Here is a 15,737-nt window from a genome sequence, read left to right as displayed (position 1 = left end):
GTTACTTGGAATCAAAGAAAACAATGGCAAAGAAAAAGAGGAGAATACTTCCCACGCTGATGCAACCCAAGATGTCAGGGAAAAACTAGATGCTCTAGAGGAGGTCACTAAGCGAATCCAAGATCATATAGAACAGCTGACCAACAATATGATGACCTTCTTTGCTTATGCAAAGCGTTGGGATGAGTTTATCGCGAATGCTTTCATGGAGATTCTCCTGCGCGTTAATCTTGATATCCCAGTCTTCCCTGATACACTCTTGTGTTGATCTGAGAATGTCGAGGCATCAAAAGATTCTCACAAACCCTCTGATGATTAGAAGCCAGTCGATCTTGATCCATTCCACTAAGTGCCAATAACTGAATGTCAAGAAACCGAGCTCCAGCTCTCAACCTCACCAGTACCCTCGTAAAACACAGAGTTGCAAGAGGTAGTATAATCATAAATGCCGCAGTAAATCCCTCTGTAAATGAGTAGACATCGATTGAAGAAGGTGTTTCGACAAGAGGAGCCTCAAGGTACCTTGTATTGCATTGCATGTAGTATAGTTTTACTTAGTTTTTATTTAGCATTGAGACAATGCTTCTGTCCGCGAATTGTAACTACTAAATATGGTCACGAAAATATGTGCAAGTATACATAATCAAACAAGTAATACAGTGATGAGTGAGTATCGTATCCATAGGGATTGGAGGAAATTTATAAGCTTAATAACAACAACTTACTATTTCACTTAAGTATAGTTAGTGATGTTATTTACATATGAGAATGTTGTGGCAAAATGAAATGGATGTTGTGGAAATGGAATAATGGTAATATGGTAGCAAATAGAGATGTCATGGCAAAATGGATAGAAATGTCATGACAAATTAAATTGTATTTAGTGCAATCAAATGAAAATGTAAAGGCAAAACAAATTGTAAATATTGGATTTGATTATCAGGACTTTAAACTTCCAACACAACAAGCTACTATGAGAATGAATGATAGGACTCACTTAGGAAATTTAAGTCTATTTCTCAGGATGGTCTTACTTCTATGCCTTATGCTCGACAGAGTTTACTAAGAGTGCCCTATGTTATCTCTAGTCAAAGGGCTCGACAGGTTTCATATGCCATGGCAAACCTATTGGCGTTAGCAAGTGCAGGGATCCTATATGTCCAGATAACAGGATATGTCACAGCAATACCTTTTTATGGCAGCACTAACATCTACCCTCTCGATCAAGCACTCCTCTTTTTAGTCGATTGAAATCCTAGTCTTATGTCTAAGGTTGGATTAGGCCTAGTTACTACCTAGAACCCCTTGCTTATGTGGATCCTCCCTAGTTTCTCTCGAACACTAAGGACATGCTACTTAGTCATTCTTTCGAACACTAAGCAATTTCCTAAGGAATGACTACTCTCATAGCTCCTACAACCTCAAGGCATTAAACATCATAAACAAAACAAACAACAGCATACAAAAAAATAACCAACCATTAAAATAAACTTAAATATTCATAGTCAATTCCCACCAAATAAGACTAGTTTATGGTGGGGTTCGAATGTTTCAAGCAACAATGTAAGAAGTTAATTCGTTACACACAACCCAAATGAGATAAAAGATAGCAAACATCAAAGCTAAAGAGGAAAAAGCCTTCGACATGCATTGTCGGAGCTCCCCTCGACCACCACGAACTGCCCTAGCTTGCTAGCTCCTCTCAGACACCTAGATAAACACTCTCTAGCTTATTAATAGAGGAATGCCACATCAAATACGATTGACAAAAAAATGAGAGACATTTTTCTCTCTGAATTTTAGCTCAAGGTGGCGTGTCTCCAGTTTCCTTCTCAAGGTGGCTTCATCTCCTATTTATACGGGGAGAATAAACCTAGGAATTTGTGTTAAATTCCTAGGATACCCCAAACATGATTCCTTCACGTAAGGGTGTGAGCAGCTATAAAAATGGTCCCCTCCAGGCAGCTAGGCGAGTACCAGACAAGATCATATGCATCTGGGCATAGTCCCGACAGAATCAGATGACCCAGGTGGCAGATGTCTCCTTTCGGGTGACTGGTGGTAGAGGTCACGTTAAGACAAGGGCAGCTGGCTCTTAAAAATATCTTCTTTCGTCTTGTTCACTTCTGAAATGCCATCTGATTCGACATTTGCATTATGCTTAGCAGTTTCATCATGTCACGGTAATTTCCTTTTGCTTATCCCTGCTCTCCAATCATGCACATTATCAAACAAAACACCTTACCCATAACACAACACCGTTTACAAAATAAAATGCCACGACAAAACATAGTTCCACCACATGCAACTATATGCTTCTAAATTCATCTATATGATCCTATATGAGCTTTTAGACAGTCAATAACTTGAGTGAAAATGCCCTAAATATGGCCTTTTTACGGAGTTATCACACCCCCAAACTTAAGCTATTGCTTGTCCTTAAACAATGGATAATACTAAGCAAAATAAAAATACCATGGCAAATTTAGCTTCAAGATAGTCATATGGGATAGAATTTCAGCCCTCAGAACATTTGGCTTCAACACGCTAGACTAGTTTGAGAAATCAAGTACTGTCCCCCAGGGCAAGATCCTTTGTGTGAGTGTGCGCGTGTTTGTACCAAGTCCATGCTTAACAAATCTAGAAAATTTCTAAGCCAGCTCTCTTGTTTTTCCACGACATTTACAAGTTTACTCCCACATTGTTTTATTCTTTTTTTAACACTGCTACGAGGGGAGTCAGCCCATCACACCTATCATCCCACACTCTAGGTGAAAGGGAGACATTCCACCTCCGAGCTAGTCAGGTAGATTCATCCCGTGACTACTTTCATTCACTCATATGTCGTGGCTGCCATTTATTTAAATACAGTTTCCAGGCAGTTCCATGGCATAGCAGAGTGTCCCTCTACAGATATGTTGAAACATTTATTCTCAATTTCAATTTTTTTATGTAGGGTTTTCATTATTCATTATCAATTTTTTATGCCAAGGCATGCAAGATTTCTTTTATAAAAAATTCTAAGTTCCTTAAGCATGGAAAACATACAATCGTGTATCCAAAGATTTCAAAGAAACAAGTCCTATAGTTTGTTCTATCATCCTCAACAGTCATGTACATTCAATTCTAGCCATAAAGAGTTCATCATCATCAGACATCTTTAATTTATTCCAGAAAACTAATTCGAGCAGTCACTAATGTCATGGCATATTCATTATACTAATACCATCATGCAATGATTTGAGATACCCTACCACCCCCAAACTTGAGAGAAACATTATTCTCAATGCTAAATAAAAACTAAGTAAAACTAAACTACATGCTATGTAATGCAATGGTATGCAAGGTACCTTGACATTATGTTGGTGGTGGTGCGGCGGTTGTGTGACGTAGGTGCTTGTGCAATTGTGTGGGGATGGAATGTTCAAAATCTGATGCTAGTGCAACATAGGGGTCCTAAGGCCTTTTGGGACTGGGGCTAGCTGTGACTCCTCACAACTAGATATCTTCTTCAACAAACGTCTACTTCTTCACAGAGGAATTTTCTGTGACATTTCTGATTGTTCATCCTCAAGTGGCTCTATGGGCTGCAGGGGTGCTGGTACGATTGAAAGCTGTAGATTATCTTCTCGAGATTCAGCTGGTGGCATAGAGTGAAATGGATCAGGATCGGTTGGTTCCTCTTCATCAGCGGGCTGGTGAGCATCTTCTGATGCCTCGACATTTTGAGATGGTTGCAAGAGCGTAGCAGGAAAGACTGGGATATCAAGATTAACATGCGAGAGAATCTCCATAAAAGCATTAGCGATAAATTCATCTCAGTGCTTATAAGAAAAAAAGGTCATCATATTACTGGTCAGGTTTTCTACGTGCTCTTGGGTTCGCTTAGTGACCTCCTCTAGGACATCTAGTTTTGCCCTAGCATCTTGGGTTTCTTTCAGCATGGGAAGTGTTCTCATCTTTTCCTTTTCCTTTGTTTTCCTTGAATCCAAGTAACATAGGAAGCTTGGCTTTTGTATACCAGACAACCCAAGTAATATCTCATCAAACTGCTCCTTGGGCACCTTTTTCTTATGGCAAAGAGTCGTAATGAGGTTTGGGAATACCAAGGCATTGGTTGGTCGCTTCAAACAAGTATGAATTTGTTCTACAATTATATTGCCTATGTCAATGAAACACCCTACTAAAATAGAGTGCAACAGAAGCATCCTCTATAGTGAAACTGTGGTGTTGCGGGCAGTAGGGAGAAACTTGTGCTTCATAAAATGATTCCACAACTTATCCCTCGGTTGTAGCCTCTCGTAGTCCATCGTTCATCAGATGACTTGTTGTCCATTCTATTGTGTGTTTAAAAAACAGAGGTCTTCCAATATGCCATGGTAAGTCTCATTATATGCCTCTTTTGCGAAAGTGGTATGGTTATCAACAATATTCTACAAGTTAAAATAATGATTAATAGCTGAAGAGGTAAAGCGGATAGAAATACCACGAACCACCACGATATGTTGATTTGGGTCGGTTAAGTTGGCATAAAACTCCTTCACCAGAGAGGCATTCATATTCTCCAAATGCTTGGCAATTTTTTACCACTGGTTCTGGTGAACGATATCCATGACATTATTGTCGAGGTTGACATCTTCATCATCAGAGAAAACAAAGTCTAACTCAAAGAAAACCGATGGTTTTTGAGGCTTTGAAACCTTTCTTGCGCCGCTTCATCAACGAAATACGATGAAGATGATGGAGCCATGCTTGAGGGACGTGAGTGCACCATGGTGTAGATGATAAAACAAAGAAAATATGAAAAATCTTGAAGCTTTTTGGCTATGACATTCGATGTTAATGAGGGAAAAAGAAGAAAAGATGAAGACTAAGTGAGAGGGTAAAAATGATGAAAACAAGATGAAAAGATAAAATTGGGGTTATTTAACGTGTGGATGAGGTGTTAGTTGGGGAAAAAGAAAAAAATAAAAAAAACCCTAAGGAAAAAACTAAAAATTTCAAAAAATAAAAAGGTGAAAGCTTTTCGCTCCTATTTTGTCTTGTTACCGCCCACTCCCCTTTCTTCAGTCGTACGGTTATCACGTGCCTACTATGTAGGCCCTAAATTTTAAAAAATAAAATAATCAACTAAAAAGAAACTGAATAAAACAGTAACAAAATAAACAATCATTTATGCACATGAGTAAATCCAAAATGTAACAGCATCTTCAAGATGCTTAGCAGATTTTGACATCGTGCAAGAAGAGTGTTGATTTGTCACGCAAGGGAGGAGCTCCTTGATAAGCCTTCAGACGCTGGCCATTAACTTTGAAAATGGAGTAATCATCCATATTCTTGATATAAAAAATGCTATAAGGGTAGACACAGTGTACTTCAAAAGGTCTGGACCATCGTGACTTCAGTTTTCTAGGAAATAGCTTCAGGCTCGAATTGAAAAGGAGCACCTGCTGGATAATATGAAAATGTCGTGGTAAAAGCATTCGATCATACCACTTCTTTGTTTTTTCTTTGTAAAGCTTGGTATTTTCATATGCTTGTGCTTGAAACTCTTCTATTCCATTTAGATAAAGTAATATTTGTTCCCCAGCTAGTTGTACGTCGAAGTTCATCTTCTTGATATCCCAATATGCCTTATGCTCTAACTCCATAGGTAGGTGACATGCTTTCCTATATACCATCTTGAAAGGTGACATTCCCAAAGGTGTTTTGAATGTCATCCTATAAGCCTATAGCGCTTCGTCCAGCTTCGGGGACCAGTCTTTCCTTTTAGGATTCACCATATTCTCTAGGATTTGCTTGATCTCTCGGTTGGACACTTCAGCTTGCCCATTGGTTTGTAGGTGATATACCGTGGCAATTTTATGTCGTACTCTATATTTTTGTAATGGTTTGGCAATTAGCTTGTTATCAAAATGAGTGCCCTCGTCACTGATGATGGCTCTTGGTGCTCCAAATCGGGTAAATATATTATTGAAAAGGAACTTGAGCACAATTTTAAAGTCATTCCTCGGTGTGGCAATTGCTTCAACCCACTTAGATATGTAGTCCACAGCAAGTAAAATAAAAAAGTCTCCAAAAGAATATGGAAACGGTCCCATAAAGTTAATGCCCCATACGTCAAAGAGCTCGATCTTCAGAATATTTTGCAATGGCATTCGTATCGTCTGGAAATGTTCCCAGTGTAGTGGCATCTATCATACGCTTTGCAAAACTCGTAAGAATTCTTAAACAGTGACGGCCAGTAAAAGCCTGATTGGAGGAGCTTAGCACCAGTCCTCGTACCTCCGAAATATCCTCCACAGGGGGTTGTGTGGCAATGGTATAGAATGTTCTTTGCTCCTCCTCAGGGACACAACGTCGAATTATTTGATCGGTGCATTGTTTGAATAAGTATGGATCATCCCATAAGTATAACTTGACATTATGTTTGAACTTCTTCATGCCCTGGCTGTTCAATTCATAAGGCAAAATACCACTAACAAGAAAATCAATGATGTCAGCATACCACGGGATTGTCGTGGCATATTAAATTTTATCATCAGGGAATTCTTCTTGAATATCTAAAATTTCATGGCATTCAGAATTGTTCTCTAGCCTAGATAAATTATTTGCAACCTGGTTTTCAGTACCTTTCTTATCTATTACCTCTAAGTCAAATTCTTGCAGTAGTAATATCCACCTAATGAGTCTAGGCTTGGCATCTTTCTTGTTCACTAAGTATTTTATAGTTGAGTAATCAGTGTGAACAATGACTTTGATTCCTATCAAGTATGACCTAAACTTGTTAAATGCAAATACCACGGCAAGTAATTCTTTCTCAGTGGTAGTATAGTTCAGTTGCTTCTTTCAAAGTTCGGTTAGCATAATATATAACATGGAAAATTTTACCTCTACGTTGCCCAAGACCATCTCACACAAAAAAATCGATCACATCACACATCAACTCGAATGGTGACGTCCAATTAGGGGAAACCACAATAGGTGCAGTGATAAGTCTTTGTTTTAGCTCAGTGAATGCGCCATGGTAATTTTTATCGAACACAAAGGCCTGATTTTGTTGAAGCAGGGTGCATAAGAGCTTGGATATCGTGGAGAAGTCCTTGATGAATCTTTTATAAAACCCAACATGTCCAATGAAACTCCTAATTCCCTTGACAGAAGTTGGTGGGGGTAGCATCTCGATCACCACAATTTTGACTTTGTCCATTTCAATGCCCTTATGAGAGATTTTATGGCCTAGAACAATGCCTTCGGACACCATGAAGTGACATTTTTCCCGATTCAGTATGAGATCGCCCTCCTCAAATCGCTTGAGTACCTTTGCAAGATTGTCGAGGCATTTCTCAAAGTCATCTCCAGAAACGGATAAGTCATCCATAAAAGTTTCTAGAAAATCCTCAACCATGTCAGAAAATATGGTTTGCATATAGTGCTGAAAGGTTGCTGGGGCATTACAAAGTCCAAAAGGCATCATCTAGAAAGCATAAGTGCCATAGGGAAACGTGAACATAGTTTTCTCATGGTCCTCTGGTGCGATGGCAATTTGATTATACCCGGAGTATCCATCCAAAAAATAGTAAAATGCCTTGCCTTGCGGTAGTCCATGCATAATCGCCACCCGGTGATAATGCGTGTTGGTAATAACTCATTATCTTCACTTGTCACTACAGTCATGCCTCCCTTCTTTGGCACACATTGGACAGGACTCACTCAAGAACTATTTGAGATGGGGTAAATCACTCCAGCATCAAACTATTTGAGAATTTCTTTCATCACGACTTTCTTCATGATTGGGTTTAATCTTCTTTGTGGTTTTATGGATTTGCCATGGCATTCTTCCAGCAGAATTTTATGCATACAAATGGTGGGACTTATTCCCTTTAGATCTGCCATAGTCCATCCTAACACTTTCTTCTGATGTGAAAAAACTCTTAACAAACTACATTCTTGGTTAGAAGTAAGGGCAGAGGAAATAATAACAGGTAAAATTTCATTACTATCAATATAAGCATATTTAAGATAATGTGGCAAATTATTTAACTCTGAGGTAGGTTCATGCTGTAATGAGGGCTTAGGAGGAACAAACTCATCGAAATCAAGAGGTTTAAAATGATTACCTGGGCTAGCTATGAGGAAGCTAGCCTGTTGCTCATCCAAATAAAAGTCATTGGGCTCTTCGGCCTTTCTTGCTTCAATTAGCCTCTCATAATTTTCCAGTTGAATGAAATTGTCATGGTAAAATTGACCAGCTTCTCTTGATATCAATGAATCCACTTCGAAAATGATCTGGAATTCTTCAGTCCCATCCATGTACTTGAGAGTACAGAAAACATTAACAGTGACACATTGGTCGGTCACTCTCATGGTAAGCTCACCCTTCTCACAGTCGATAAGAATACGTCTGGTAGCTAGAAAAGGTTTCCCCAAGATTATGGGTGCTATGGCATCAACCTCGCAATCCAGTATAAGAAAGTCTACTGGAAACATGAATTTTTCCACCTTTACAATGACATCATCGACTTGCCCCTTAGGAAGAACATGAGAGCGGTTAGCTGATTGCAAGATAACAAAGGTGGGACTCGTATTTCCTATTCCAAGCTTAACGAATATTGACTTAGGCATTAAATTCACGCTTGAGCCAAGGTCACGTAGTGCCTTCCCAACATAATTTCTCCTATCGCACACGGAATGATAAAACTGCATAAATCTTATCTTTTTGGTGGAAGCTTGCTTAAGGCAGAGCAATATTCTTTTGCCGTGGCAATTGTCTCATACTTCCCATCTTTTTTTTCTTGGTAACAATCTCCTTGAGGAATTTAGCATATGTCGGCATTTTCTCCATAGCTTCTATAAAAGGAACATTGATGTGAAGTTTGTTCAAAATGTCAACAAACTTCTTGAATTGAATGTCATCATTATGCTTTTTTAGTCTTTGTGGGAAAGGAGGTAGGGGTCTGACTTCCTTTAATGAAGGGGCGGGAACAGAGTTTATCTTTGTATTTTTGTTTGCTCCCTTAGTTTCTTTACTCGATGAAACCTCATCCTTATCCTCTTCCACTTGTGTCTCTTCTGGCAATTCATGCTCAGCTTGTATGGTTACAGGGGGTAAATTAGTCTTCGATCTTCCCCTAAACTTGTCTTCTGTATTGATTTGGGTTCCACTATGTAGAGTGAGTACACAACATTTCTCCTTACCATGAGGTTTGGTGACTTCAGTGTCACTCGACAGACGACCTAGTTGATGTTCTTGTAATACCGCGACAATTTGACCAACCTGACCCTCAACGCCCTTAAAGATGAATTGTACCTCTAAAGCAAAGCTCATTGGTTTTTTATGGAGGTTACATGGTCATGCAACATGGTCTTCATGGTTGCTATAAACTCTTGCATTGTGGCCTCCAAAGAACTTGTGTTAGATGAAGATGGCCCTCCATTGTTAGAATTATGCCATGGAATATTCGTTTGAAAACCTTGGGAGTAATTGAAATTCTACTGTCGAACGGGTTGGTTAGTATTGTTGGTTCCTTGATTTCCCCATGAGAAGTTTAGATGATTATGACATCCTGGATTATATGTGTTATAATAGGGGTTGTTGCTGCCTCAATTGTAGTTTCCCACATAGTTGATGGATTCTTGATTGGTTGGGTAGTCGCTCTCATTGTGATTCCCATGGCATAATAAACATACTAAAATGGTTGCCTTCACTTCTTTCACCTCACTTGGTCTTTTCAAATTCTTCAACATATTAGTGATAGCAGCAAGTTAGGCGGACACATAATCCTTAGTGTCTAACTCAAATTCTCTATATGATTTTCGCCCAATTCTAAGCCTTGTAGATGAAAATTGTTAATAATTATTGGTAATCCTATCCAGAATGTTGAATGCCTCTACAGGTAATTTATCGAGTAACATCCTATTTGCTGAGGCATCTAGCATCATCCTCGTGGGCACATTAACTACCTTATAGAACATTACCACTTGAGTCCAAGCTTGAAAAACATGATTTAAAAATTTGTGAAACAATCATTTATATCGATCCCATCATTCATACATTGATTCATCATTAGCTTGATGAAAAGAAGCGATGTCATTCCTCTTTTAGATGTTCATGTTCGGGGGGTTATACCATAGCAAAATATTTTTGCACAGATCAGTCCCAGACTCCATCAAACCCGTTGGAACGCTACTCAACCATGCCCTTGCTCGGTCACACAGAGGATATGAAAATAGCTTTAACTTTAATACATCTTCGTGCACTCCTTGTTGACAGAAAGAATCGCACACCTCCAAGAAGTTACGAATATGTTGTCTGGCATCTTTATTTGGCATGCCCTCAAATTGCCCTATGGAATTTAACATATTGAACATGACATGTTTGAGCTCAAAATTAGCTTCCTGAATCTCGGGTGCCACAATTCCTGGATTTAAGTCGTCCAAGATAGGATTTAAGTGATCACGAATGGCACGAGGTATGGTTGCATTCCCAGTATTTAGAATTGCCACGACATTATGATCTTCCTTATGACCAATACCTTGATTTCCAATTTGATATATGTTTACACGTTGAACACATCTTCTTTGCCTAAACAACCTCTCAATCTCAGGTTCAATTGGTTCTAATGACTCATCAGAGTGTCTTCTGGTCATACACCAAGAAAAACATGAAAAAGAAAAGAAAAATAAAAAGTAAAACAATATATAAAAAATAAACAAGTAAAATAAAAATGCTATAACAAAACTTATTAACTTCCAGTTGCCAATCCCCGGTAACGAAGATAAAAACTTGTCCGCGAATTGTGACTACTAAATATGGTCGCGAAAATATGTGCAAGTATACACAATCAAACAAGTAATACATTGATGAGTGAGTATCGTATCCACCGGGATTGGAAGAAATTTATAAGCTTAATCACATCAATTTACTATTTCACCTAAGTATAGTTAGTGATGTTATTTACAAATGAGAATATTGTGGCAAGATGAAATGGATGTTGTGGAAATGGAATGATGATAATATGGTAGTAAATAGAGATGTCGTGGAAAAATGAATGGAAATGTCGTGACAAATTAAATTATGTTTAGTGCAATCAAATGAAAATGTAAAGGCAAAATAAATTGTAAATATTGAATTTGATTATCAGGACTTTAGACTCCTCACATAACAAGCTACTATGGGAATGAATGATAGGAGTTGCTTAGGAAATTTACTTGAGTAAAGGTGAAGAAGAATATTGTTTACATGTCCTAGATGATATTAATTTAGACATATTGAGGTTAGAGAATGTGGGGGCAATAAAAAATTCTCTACCCATAGTATGTGGGGGTGTCTAAAAAAGTTAATAATTTCATGTATTGTGTTGTGAAGCTTATAAGTTTATAATTATGTATACGAGAATAGTTATTTAAAATTGCAAAATTTTAATCCTCTTAGTTTAGAAATACTGAATAATATATGTGAAACCATAGTAGGTATATGTTTATCTAAATAGAGCAACTTTTTTGAAAGCTTGTGAAAAAACGTTTTAATAGCTTTACTGTGAAGCTTAAGATGATAAGTATTGACTTAGTCAATTAAGAGTTTGAATGCCTTATATCTTGCTGAAAATTTTTAAAGAGAGGAAATTAGTTATTCTTTGTATTTTTACATGACACATGAGGTAACATGTGAATATTTTAAAATCAAATCTACAATGATAAGAGAATACATGAGTTTGTAAAATAAAGAGATAGTACTTAAGATGTAGTACAAAAGCATAAAATAGATTTATATTAATCCTTTAACTTAATAGTCAAGGGGAATTGGTCTTAAGCTCATTTGGTTGAGGAATTCATGGATTCATAGCCCAAGTTTTGGGTGGTTCTAGTGAGAATGACTTGATGAATCCACCAACGTCAAATGATGAGTACGCTCTTGATGAGTTCATAACCTAAGATTTAGTAGTCCTTGTGAGAAAAACATGATGAACTAACTGAATTAAAAAGATGGAATATTGAATGTTCTTAATGAATTCATATCTCAAGCTTTGGGTGGTTATTGTGAGACAAACTTAATGAATTCACCAATCTTTAAATTGAAAGGTTAAGCTTTCTAGATGCTTTTAATGATTTCATATCCCTAACTGGGTTGTCTATTTTAAGATAGACTTGATAAAATCATCTATGTAACTGTGAAAAATTAGCTTCCTTCTATGAAAGACTTTGGGCGGTCTTTCTAGAGCACTTACTAGCATCCTAAGGTATATAGGCTAAATTTGTTGATCTATCCCAAAACTTACTTGGTGAAGAAATTAGTCGTGTGTTATGATTTTACTCCTATTTTAACAAGTTCCAAATTTGTTCACTTGTTAAAAGAAGAATTGTTCATTCCTCTATATATTAGTTCTAGATACGTTCACTAGTTCTTAAGCGACTAATTTCGTTGTTGTTATTTTCTCGTATTTAAAAATTCTTTACTTATTTACATTAGTGGGGGATTGTTAGTAATGCAAAAATCAAGGGGTATCTTTAGGGAATTGGTTATCTATTTTTAGGATGTGGTTGGAGTGGGTAATTATCAATTGACAATTTTACCTCTTTACCACTCATATAAAAAAGCAATGACTTTCATACTATGACACAATAAATTGATCTATTTTCGTCATTATTTGATTATTATTTGATAACGATTTTGTTTTACAGTAATATTATTTTCCAACAACTTGTTCTAGTAGTGTTTTCAGTTTATTGTTTTGAGGCACAACTATTACTTCGTTCTCATGAGCCACTTTTTGTCATGCATGGTTATTCATCTTCATCTTCTTCAATAGGTTTTGAAGCCCCATTGTTTTGTTTGGTGCTTTTTCTATCTCTTGATCTCTTTAATTAAGTAAAATAGATGCATTTGACTCTTTTTGTATTAACAATAATATAATTTGTAGTTTATTGTGTTCTAACAGTAACGATAATCTCAACCTCTTATCATAAAAAAATGAAAATGAGAAAGTATATATAAAAAATGAAAAAGAAACGATTTTTTATAGAGAAAATAACCTCAGTGACAAAAAATCCCAGATAATATACGATTTTGATCAACTTCTTTTGGATTTGCGAAAATGACCAACAAAATCGCAATGCGATCTCTAATTCGCATTGCGATCTCCACTAACGTAAATTCGCGTTGCGATAGTTGAAAATCGCGTTGCGATTTTCCAGTTCGCGTTGCGATAGTCTACAGTTGTCGTTGCGATAGTCTACAGTTGTCGTTGCGATTTTCCAAATTCGTTGCGAAAATCGCGTTGCGATTTTCCAGTTCGCGTTGCGATAGTTGAAAATCACGTTGCGATTTTCCATTTCGCGTTGCGATTTTCCAGTTCGCGTTGCGATAGTTGAAAATCGCGTTGCGATAGTCTACAGTTGTCGTTGCGATTTTCCAAATTCGTTGTGAAAATTCGTTGTGATAGTTAAAAAAATATTTTGTTTCTTAAGAATTTTCTCTAAAAAGATAGTATCCGCGCGGACGTGTCGAAGACACGTATTACCACGACCACGACCACGACCACGACCACGACCCGACCCGAGATGAGACGAGACGGACGGCGGCGGCGACGCTCGAGAGTCCCCCTTGTTCTCTATCACTCAACAAGGAAGTGGGAAAGCCAAGCCTTAAATACCATTCTCAATAGTGTTTCCAATACTATGTGGGATTGAGCATTACCAACACTTGTTTCCAATACAATGTGATTATTCAGGAAACAATTAACAATCATGCACCTTAAAACAACTGAATCAGCAACCAATTGCATTAGTATTATACGATTAAATATGTCATAATTAAAAGTCAATCTACAATCAATCGCGATTTTTGCAATTTTAAGCAAAACATTCAAAAATAATATCACTATTTAAGGCTCAATCCCACATAGTATTGGGAACAAGTGTTGGTAATGCTCAAATCCCACATAATATTGGAAACACTATTGGGAATGGTATTTAAGGCTTGGCTTTCCCACTTCCTTGTTGAGTGATAGAGAACAAGGGGGACTCTCGCGCGTCGCCGCCGCCGTCCGTCCGTCCGTCTCGGGTCGGGTCGGGTCGGGTCGGGGTCGGGGTCGTGGTAATACGTGTCTTCGACACGTCCGCACGGATACTATATTTTTAGAGAAAATTCTTAAGAAACAAAATCTTTTTTTTAACTATCGCAACGAATTTGGGAAATCGCAACGACAACTGTAGACTTTCGCAACAACAACTGTAGACTATCGCAACGAATTTGGAAAATCGCAACGACATTGTAGACTATCGCAATGCGAAATGGAAAATCGCAACGCGATTTTCAACTATCGCAACGCGAAATGGAAAATCGCAAAGCGAAATGGAAAATCGCAACGCGATTTTTAACTATAGCAATGCGAAATGGAAAATCGCAACGTGATTTTCAACTATCACAACGCGAAATGGAAAATTGCAACGCGATTTTCAACTATCGCAACGCGATTTCCAACTATCGCAACGCGAATTTGCGATAGTGGAGATCGCAATGCGAATTAGAGATCGCATTGCGATTTTGTTGGTCATTTTCGCAAATCCAAAAAAAGTTGGTCAAAATCGTATATTATCTGGGATTTTTGGTCACTGAAGTTATTTTCTCTTTTTTATATCTTTATCATTTTTTTATTTTGTAAAGAGGGTGGTTCGAATATATTGAAGGTGGTGGAATATTTGGAAAAATTGAAATTAGAAAGTGTTGAGTCAATCGAACCAATGAAATTTACATCCACCGCCTCAGCTTCCACACTAAGGATTTCAAAAAATTCACTAATTTGTTCAACCTTTTAGAACAAGGTGTAACCTTACAACACACTTAGACTTATACCCCAAAGTCTCAAGTGTACAACCCTTCATAAGAAGAAATTAAAAATAACAAACTTAGAAAACCTCACTAGAATGTGTTTGCACAATTCAAGAAAAAAATAAGAACACTCAATAAAATGAAACAAATGAGTACAAAAGTGTTATTTGAAAGCAAAAAAAAAATGTTGAAGAATGTTGACTTGATTTTGGCTCAAATTGATTACTTTGGCTCTCTCTATGATCTATTTTCTTCACATATGACTTGGAATCTTGTTTTTATACCTCTTCATTCAATTCTAGTCATTTGGGTTGTTGTGGGAGTTAATAGAGCCATTGTGAAGAATTTTCCCGCAGTAAATGTTGCCCAGATGCTTTGAGTATCGGTACTCGGGCTTGAAGTATCAGTACTACCTGCATTAATTACAAAAATCTAGTCGTTGAGAAGAGGGGAGTATTGGTACTCAGATAGAGCATTGATACTCGTATCGACACTCACAGAGTATCGGTACGAAAATAGCCTACTGGAATCGTGTTTGTCAAAAACATAATAGGAGTATCGATACTAGTATCGGTACTTCATTGTATTTTTAAACACTAGTATCGATACCTGTATTGGTACCACTTGAACAATATCGGTACTGTTTTTAAAGTATCCATACTCTAGGGTTAAAATTTGATTTTGACTCGATTAAAATATGAAACCCTTTGTAAAATGTTTGAAAATTATTTCTAGTATATGCCTTGAGTTTTTTTTAAAAGAGTAAGGAGTAAAGATATAATTTTTTACTTTAAAAAGAATTTTTATATTTGAATGGTTGAATTGAATATAAACCTAAAAATCGTATTAAAAAATAATATTAAAATTTCTATAAAAATATAAACTTTTGATATATCAAAATCTTAAA

The sequence above is a fragment of the Hibiscus syriacus genome, unplaced genomic scaffold, assembly GCF_006381635.1.
Source record: "Hibiscus syriacus cultivar Baekdansim isolate YM2019G1 unplaced genomic scaffold, ASM638163v2 tig00110610_pilon, whole genome shotgun sequence".
Classification (NCBI taxonomy): Eukaryota; Viridiplantae; Streptophyta; class Magnoliopsida; order Malvales; family Malvaceae; genus Hibiscus; species Hibiscus syriacus.
The sequence above is the reverse complement of the archived record's forward strand: the minus strand, read 5'-3'. Positions refer to the sequence as shown.